Raw genomic sequence first — 8,915 nt, forward strand, 5'->3', positions numbered from 1 at the left:
CAGGACTGCAGGCACCTGCTCTTTCTGTCGCTGAGCCTGGGACCCCGGTGTCCCCACTGCCCGCAGCAGCCCTTCCATCACTCGCAGGAAGGGGAGCTGCTAGTGGCCCCTGCTGCCTGTCGGGCGCTCCCAGGGGCGGCACTGGCCTTCTCCAGGAGTCCTGGCAGGAGGGGGTTTGTCCTGGGCGGCAGCTGGCTCTGTTCTCACTGTAGACACGGAGGGTGTCAGCAGGTCTTGGTGCTGGGGATCCAGGCTGGTTAGGACCGAAGCCCCCCTGCCGGGGCCCTGCCTCTGGCATCGGCTTGGTGCTTGCGCCTGTGTTCAGGAGAAGAGTGTTCTGGTCAGAGGAGGGCAGGCTCCTCCCTCGTGGGGGACCCTGTGCAGTCACCTGTCAGGAGCTTGGGGACTCCAGTACGGAAGTGCTGTGGCTGCTTGACCCCGCATCCTGTGACCCTGAGCCTGAGCCTCCACTCTGTCCCATTGCCAACCCCCCTCCCCCGCCCCCGCATTTTACTTTTTACCAACCCCTGGAACCACTGGGGGCCCTCCGTCTGAGGGTCTGCTGTTGGCGTCACTGTTGCTCAGACACAGGTGAGCCCTGCCAGGAGTGGTAAGACCCCTCTCCCCGAGCCCCGGCCTGGCTGCAGCCGCAGGGAGAGTGCCTCCTCCAGGCGCTGGAGCTCTGCTGTCGCCTGTGGCCACCACGCACAGCCGGAGCGCCACCTTACACACGGGCATCCTGCTCCCACGTCACGTGGAAACGCTGGGCGAAGGTGTGGAGATGCGTATTTCCGAGGGTGTCGCAGGGTGCAGCCCTGTGGCTTTACGATGTTTACCCTGCGGGGGGGGGGGGGGGTGCCCCAGGCGCAGTTGGAGGTCATGGTGACTGGTCACCCCCTAGAGCACCTGAAGCCTGGATGCCAGCGATCCTGTGACGGTTACGGGGAGCCCCTGACGTGGACTTCAAGTGTGCACGCCAGGGTCACGTGGGCAGGTCCCGCTGACAGCGGTTTGTAAGCTGCTCACAGGCGGGCTGTTGGGAGAGGCAGCGGGCGCCCGCTTGCCTGTGGTTCCTGCGCTCCTGAGAGCAGGGGCCTGGCTAGTGGATGGGGTTTATTTATTTATTTTTATTTTTTTAATCCTCACCTGAGGATATTTTTCCATTGATTTTTAGAGAGAGTGGAAGAGAGAGAGAGAGACATTGATGTGAGAGAAACACATTGCTTGGTTGCCTCCTGCACAAGCCCTGACCAGGACCCTGGCTAGGGAGGAGCCTGCGACCAACTACATGCCCTTGACCGGGATCAAACCCGGGACCTTTGTCTGCAGGCTGTTGCTCTATCCACGGAGCCAGTCCGCCAGGGCAGTGTATAGGCTTTTGTGAAGCTTGGCCTATATAGAAGGATCCTGCTTTACACACTTCATGCCGTGGGAAAATTCTCCCACAATTTATTTTTTGTCTTTATTTATTTATTTTAGAGAGAGTGAGTGAGAGAGAGAGAGAGAGAGATGGTTTGTTGTCCCACCTATTTACGTGTTCATTGGGTGAAGTACTTCCTCTCACTGGGCCTCCATCTGGGTCAGGGCGTGTGGCTGGCGCTGGGACCCCATCGTGTGACCAGATCTGGTGCTCAGGCACTTGGCTGACCTGAGTCCTCATGCTCACAGCCCTGTTGGAGGGAGGGACGGTTAAGGTTGGCGACTGCTCTTCAGCCTGAGCCCACATGAGCGGTTAATGCAGGTGCTGTGCCGGCCTGGGCTCCCAGAAATGCCACGTGGGCGGGAGCCCCTGTGTGAGAACCTGCTGGTAGTGCCTTACAGAGGAATGGATCTGGCGAGACAGCCCGTGCCCCCTCGCCCGGGTGGCCGGTCCCTGCCCTGGAGCTGCCCGTGCGAGTGTGTTGGGTCAGGCAGGACGGTGGTGCCTCTGGACCTGGCCTTGAACCCCGATGTGGCTGCTGCGTCCCCTGCATCACCGGCAGCGAATCAAACCTTCCTGAGCCTCAGTCTCCTCATCTGTGAAATGGAGCTATGCCAGCTCCTGGCGTTGGAGATGAGCGTGTGGGTGTCTAGGGGTGCGTGCCTGGCAGTCGGTGACCAGCAGCACCTGTTCTTTGGGTGAAATAAACTGTCCTCAGTTATTAGCTGACTCGGGCTGGTGGTTGAAGATACCTGTGGGGCCCTCGTTCTTGCGTTTGGCAGTCTGTTTATCTTAGGAAAACCCAGAATCACACCCACACCCACCATTTTGATCTTAAATGTTACTACGTTGCCGTATTTCATCTCTTCGTTTTACAATAAAACTTTGCACACACATGAAGCCTCGGGTACCCATCCCTCACCCCATTCCCATTCACTGCTCTTCAGTGTTGTACCCCTTATGCTCCCGTGGTTCCCATAGTGCATAGGGAATGGGTGTAAATGGGTCACTGTTTCTCTCCTGGGGGCACTCCCTGTTCAGCATCACGTGTGGTTAATAAGATGGGGAAGGAGAGACGCTGCACAGGACCGGCCGCGGGGAACAGCCAGCAGCCCGAGGCTGCACGGGGAGCCTCGAGGCTGAGATCAGCCGTCAGTGCCAAGTCCGGGCGCTGCGCTCCGACAAGCTGTCTGACGGCGCACACTGTATGCGCCACACAAGCTGTTCTTTCCAACCAGGCGGCCTGGACGTGGGAAGGTACGCGTGGCCTAGGTGTGTGGCAAACGGAAGGTCTGCTGCGGCTGGTGCAACAAGAATAAGCTGTGCTTCTGGGCCCTGCTTCTGCCCACCCCGTGTTCTGTCCTGATGGGAAGCAGCCCGGAGGTAAAAACTAGTGTGTCCCGCCCGGCTGGGAGGCTCAGTGCTTGAGCATTGACCTAGGAACCAAGAGGTCACAGTTCAATTCCTGGTCAGGGCGTAGGCCCGGGTTGCAGGCTCAATCCCCAGTGGGGGGCGTGCAGGAGGCAGCTGGTCAGTGATTCTCTCTCATCGTTGATGTTTCTATCTCCCTCTCCCTTCTTTGGAGTCAATAAAAATATATTTTTACAAAAACCAGCGTGTCCTGAGGTTGTAGAGACCTGTGATTGGGGGCACGACATGACTCCCCGTTTAATGGAACTCATCGGGCCACCAGCTCCCAATGTATTTTAAATGAAAAACTTTCACTTTGCTCTTTTGCTTCCCTTGAATGCAGCCGGTCACTAGTGGCGGGGCTGTCCACGTCCCCTGTCATGTCCCCTGTCAACGCCCCCTGTCCACGTCACCTGTCCAGAACAGAGACATGGAGAAGGAAACACTCGCTCTATTGAGCCACGCCTGTCGGCCTCAGCCCCGCACCTGCATTCCCGACGTGGTCACCGAGTCCCTTTCACCCGTTAGAGGACTCCGTCAGAGGCGATGGCGGTAACTCAGAACCCACGCACCGGGCTCTACGATTCTCCACGTGCTTGGCTCCGGAGCATTTTTGCGGCCCCAGCGCAGAGTCCAGGCGGTCCGTCTTGGCTGCTCTGCTACCCACATTTCGGCCGTAAGACCTGCATTCCTGCCCAGGTGCCGGACAAAGATCAGTCACCTTTCTCGCTCTTTCACAGGGTGGCGGTCAGCTGCTGGCCTCTCCATGAAGAAACCCCTGCTTGGAACGGTGGCCATTACGCCCCCATCAGGCGCTGGGAATGGAAGTAGCGCCGGCGGGTTCACCGTTCATCAGGTGCTGGTGTTACGACGGGGAAGCCCAGCTTCCCACGGGGGCGGCTCTGGGTGTGGAGGACACGCACGTTAGCTAGGCCCCGAACACACTGCCTGAGGCTGCTGGGCAGGGCACTGTCAGCGTCAGTCACCACAAGTCTAGGACGGGCGTTGCCCATCGGAGCACAGTGGCCTGGCTTTCTGTTTACTTATGTTCAAAGACGCATCCTGCGAAGGGCTGAACTTGACCCTTGCTTTGCACTAAGATCTATCATTTCAGCCCGGCCGGCGTGCCTCAGAGGTTGAGCATCAACCTATGAACCAGGAGGTCAGGGTTCAATTCCAGGTCAGGGCACAGGCCCAGGTTTTGGGCTCGATCCCCAGTGTGGGGTGTGCAGGAGGCAGCTGATCTGTGATTCTCTTTCATCACTGATGTTTCTCTCCCTTCCTCTCTGAAATCAATAAAAAAAATATTTTTTATAAAGGATCTATCATTTCAAAACATCATGTGCTCGTGCTGCCAGTCATAACCGAGGGGGCTGTTTTTACTCCAAAGGAAAGCGATGGAACAGTAGAAATCTCACTCGTGTGGACGCCCCGAACAGTGCCTGCTGCATTGACTTAGGAGAAAGAGCCATGAGGTTAGAGGGGAGGCATCAACATGTTGTTAGTAATAGTAATATTTGATCTGTACATTGAACAAGGCTTCCGCCTGGAACCACTTGGATAGTCACCTGCATTGTTTTTTAAAAATATATTTTTATTGATTTCAGAGAGGAAGGGAGAGGGAGAGAGAGAGAGAGAAACATCAATGATGAGAGAGAATCATGAATCTGCTGCCTCCTGCCGATCCAGGGATTGAGCCCATAACCCGGGCATGTGCCCTGACCGGGAATCAAACCCTGATCTCCTGGTTCATAGGTTGATGCTCAACCACTGAGCCACACAGGCCGGGCTAAAAGGCTACTTAAAGCCCGGCCTGGTGTTGAGTGTGAGGTTTCTAATGGGACCATCCATCACTACTGACCGCTTGCCGGGAGAAACGTCGTGGCCTCATAACCCCAGGGACAAAAGCCCATGCCTGGCCGAAGGTCACGTGGCACCCTGGCTTCTCCCCGCCACTGTTGGTCACCGATCACACCCACCTGTGATTCAGGTCGCCCTTCACTCTTTCTCTTTGTCCTCTGCTCCCCTCTCATCTTCCTCTCCCCTCCCTTCCTTGCTTCATCAATGGGCAGATAATAAGAGGCCTTTGCGCAGACGCTGACAGGAAAACAGGGCCATCGGTGGATTTTCGAAAAGGGTGCTCAGAGCCCCGGTGTGCCAGGTGGTCCAGGCGGTGGCAGGCGGCAGTGGGTGCAGGAGCAGGGCGTGCCCCTCCCCCTCTATGTGTGTGTCTCCACCCCCGGCCCCTGAGCCCCTCTTGGAAAGTCTTCAGAGCCTGCACCCACCTCCTGAAGAAGCCTTCCCAGATGCCCAAAGCAGTTTCTTGTTGTTTTTTTAAAACATATAATATGTTTTATTGATTTCAGAGAGGAAGGGGGAGAGAGAAACATCAATGATGAGAGAGAATCACAGATCATCTGCCTCCTGCATGCCCCCTACTGGGGATGGAGCCTACAACCCGGGCATGTGCCCTGACCAGGAATCGAACCAGTGACCTGGTTCATAGCTGAGCCACGTGGGCCGGGCCAAAGCCTGTTTTCTTACACTCCAGTTCTGGCATGTATCAGAGTCCACTTTGTTTCTGTTTCAGGGTAAACTGTGTGCAGTGGTCAGTCTCACGCTGGTCTCCGAGCCACTGGAGGCCAGGAGCCCCGTGCTCCGTGTGAAGCAGGACACAGGGAATTTGGTGAGAATGTGTCAAGAGACACTTCCCAGGCACCCACGGTCCTGTCCCAAGTGCTTTTCTGGCCTCTAGGAGTAACAGCACAGTCCCAGCCTCAAGGGGTTGGAGAAGAAGGAAGGCGGCGTTTTCAGATGAGCCAGCGACCCGAGGCCCTGCCTTAGCGCTGGCCAGAGGGGAGCGGCCGCCGCTTCTATAACGGGCGGACGCGTTTCTCGCCACGTTGTAGCTGGACACACTCTGGGGTCTCGCCCCACATTGAAAGCCATACGATCCTTTTTCCTCTTTCGGACCCTTTTCTTTTCAGTGCACTTTGAAACACACCTGGTTGCGACACTTCTTGGGGGATCATGTTGGGAGACCTTGAGTTACCTTCCGACCCATCTCGGCCGCGGCTTTCAGCACATCCTCAGCCCTTTGAATTATTGAGCATCTTTCTGAGATTACATTTTTTATCTTTAATTACATGACAGAGATATACCATGAAATATTGATCATGTAATGACGGTTACAATGCGCGGTCTCCCCAGAGATGTGAACCGTAACGTTGAGTATTCTGTCTTTAATGAGAGGAGTCTGGTGGGCCACGCAGGGCTGCCTGGGTTAAGCTGCGAACTACATTTCCCAGCATCCCCTTGCCTGTGTGGTTCCGGGTTGGAGTCCACCCAAGAGGAATGAAGGCGGACTGGGGGAACCAGGCCTCTCAGGTCTGTGGGCCGTCAGGGGAGGGGTGGATGGCAGAAGAGGTGCTCGGAGGCCCCTGCCTGTCCCTGCCCCCTGCTGATGTGCACCCAGCAGTTCTTCCGGACTCTGGGCACTGATGCCAGCCGAGCGCAAGGCCCACCCGCAGGTGCCAGGTGCGAGGCTGCAGACCCCGGGCAGCAGCTGCACAGAGGCCTCTCCGGCTCCCCCTGGCCGTCCTCTCCTATTGACTGCGGACCCTCCAGCCCCCCTCCTGGTCCTCCATGCCCCTCCCCCAGCTCCTTACACGACTGTAGGCGGTTGGATTCCTATAAAAAAGCTCTATACCATGGCCTTGCGGTGTCTCCGTTCCCTGCCTGGACCCTGCCTGGCACCAGCAGAGAATTAGAAGCAAGTGTGAAGTCTCTTTTCAAAGGAGCTTTTATTCTCCTAAAGCCTTTTGCTCTTCAGGTTCTTGTTAAGGGCAAGTGCTTAGAGGTGGACGGAGGTGCTAAAACCCTTGGGACTTGTTGCTGTGGTCTCTGGAGCATAATGAGCCACCCTTCTCAGAGGAAGACGACCCTCCAACGACCCTCGGGTCCACTGCTGTGGTGGAGGTGGGAGGTGCTTACCTAGACAGGTCCAGGTTGTGAAAGCTCCTGAAAGGACTGACACTCACTGCATGTTTATTTTTGTCCTTCCTTCCTCTCTCCCTCCTTCCATTCCCCCATTCACTCATCCACCCATTTACCCATCCATCCAACCATCCCTCCCTCCCATCCATCATCCATCCATCATCCATCCATCCCTCCCTCCCTTTGTCCCTCCTTCCCATCATCCATCTATCCATCCCTCCCTCCCTCCCTCCCTCCATCCATCCCTCCCTCCCTCCCTCCCTTCATCCATCCTTCCTTCCCTCCCTCCCTCCCTTCCTCCCTCCATCCATCCATCCATCCATCCATCCATCCCTCTCTTCCTCCCTCTTTCCCTGCCTCTTTCCCTCCCTCCCTCCCTCCCTCCTTCCCTCATCCATCTATCCACCCACCCATCCATCCTCCACCTTCTGATCCTAACACTCTTGAGTGACCTGCCTTGGACACAGCGTGGAGACCGGGAAGGTGGGCTCTGTGGCGGACCTGCCAGGTTTAAATGCAGGTGTCAAAACTCACTAACTGTGGAACTTGGGGTTGTTATTTAACTTCTGAGCCCGTGTCCTCGGTCTTTCTGTGGTGATAATGCCTGTTTCTTAGGGTAGCTGTAGGGTTAGATGAGATAGCAGGGGCAGTGTGGCCAGCACCAGCCTGTGCTATAGTATTACCCCTCCATCATGGTCATTGCTGAGGTTATTTTTTCCCAACCATCTCTATATATGAAAGGCTAATATGCTAAGTGTCCAACTGTCTGACCGGTCGCTATGATGCGCACTGACCACCAGGGGGCAGACACTCAATGCAGGAGCTGCTGTGATGTGCACAGAGAAAACGTATTGCAGACCTGGTGCTCACAAAGCAACACTCAGCTTCCCCCAAGTGGAACACAGGCCCGGCCACCACCCTGGAGCAACACCCCACCACATCGCAGCCAATGCAGCCCACAGCCCAGCCCAGCCGGGAAACAGTCACTGTGGGCGCCAGGTAATGATGTTAAGTAGCAACGCCCGGCTTCCTCTCCCTAGCGACGACTAGCCTCCTTGCAGTTTCTTCAGCCCAGGAACATGAGGTGCAAACATTTCACAGTTTAACCAAATGTCTGTGAAGCGTTTTCCCGTGCCTCATCTCATTTGATCCTCACAGAAGTCCTGGAGTAGGCAGATAGGAGACTCGGTGGAATCCTAATTTCTTTTCACTAGCTGGAAAACAGAGATTTAAAAAGCTTAGAAGCTTGACCCAACTGAAAAGAAGTAAGAAATGGTGGACCTTGAAAGTGACTTCAGGTTTTCTCACTGCACGGAATATAATCAAACACTGCTGCAGCTAAATATTTTACCCTTTGTTCTCCCTGCATGATCTACAATAATAATCGGCTTCGTGTTGATATTTACTGCTGTGTTGCTGACAATTACCTGAAAGAGAAGTTGGGGTGCTTCACTGGGCTGGAAAAGTTTAGCTAAATCAGAAAGCAAGTCTAACTAAGCAAGTTTGTTCTATGTCTATAAAAGGCTAAGTTGACTCGAGCATGCGCAATACATATAAAGCTCTCGCTGGTGCCAGTCGCACGTGTGTGTTTCCATCTGTCATTGTTGATCGTGAATTTGGTTGACACTCCTATTATAGAGAAAGGGCGAAGAGCGATATTAAAGTATTTCTTCTAATCAATTCCCTTTCAATGTGCACGAATCTGTGCACTGGGCCACCAGTTGAGTAGTAACTGATGTACAACTTGTCCTTAACTCACACGTGAATCTTTGTCTTTCAGAAGCTTACAGTTCACTGGGTGGGGCAGGCACAGAAACCAGCAGAGGCCCGCAGCTGAGCGGAAGGACACCAGAACTGGGTAGTTTCCGCGCTGGCCAGGTGACTGTGTGGTTAGAGCAGGAAGGGGGGCAGGTGATCTGACACTGACTCTTGACAAAGATTAAAAGTGAAGGGGCCGGGGAGGGGTCCCCCTCCAAGCCCGGTGGCTCACGAGTAGCTAGAAAGTACCTGCCCTGAGGCCCGCGCAGCAAGACCTGCAGGCGTGTCCACTCTGATTTCTGTACGAGAACATGGTGGCCGCCCTGCTTGT

This window comes from Myotis yumanensis, unplaced genomic scaffold (assembly GCF_028538775.1).
Source record: "Myotis yumanensis isolate MYYU_CA2020_CCGP unplaced genomic scaffold, mMyoYum1.0.hap1 SCAF_13, whole genome shotgun sequence".
Taxonomy (NCBI): Eukaryota; Metazoa; Chordata; class Mammalia; order Chiroptera; family Vespertilionidae; genus Myotis; species Myotis yumanensis.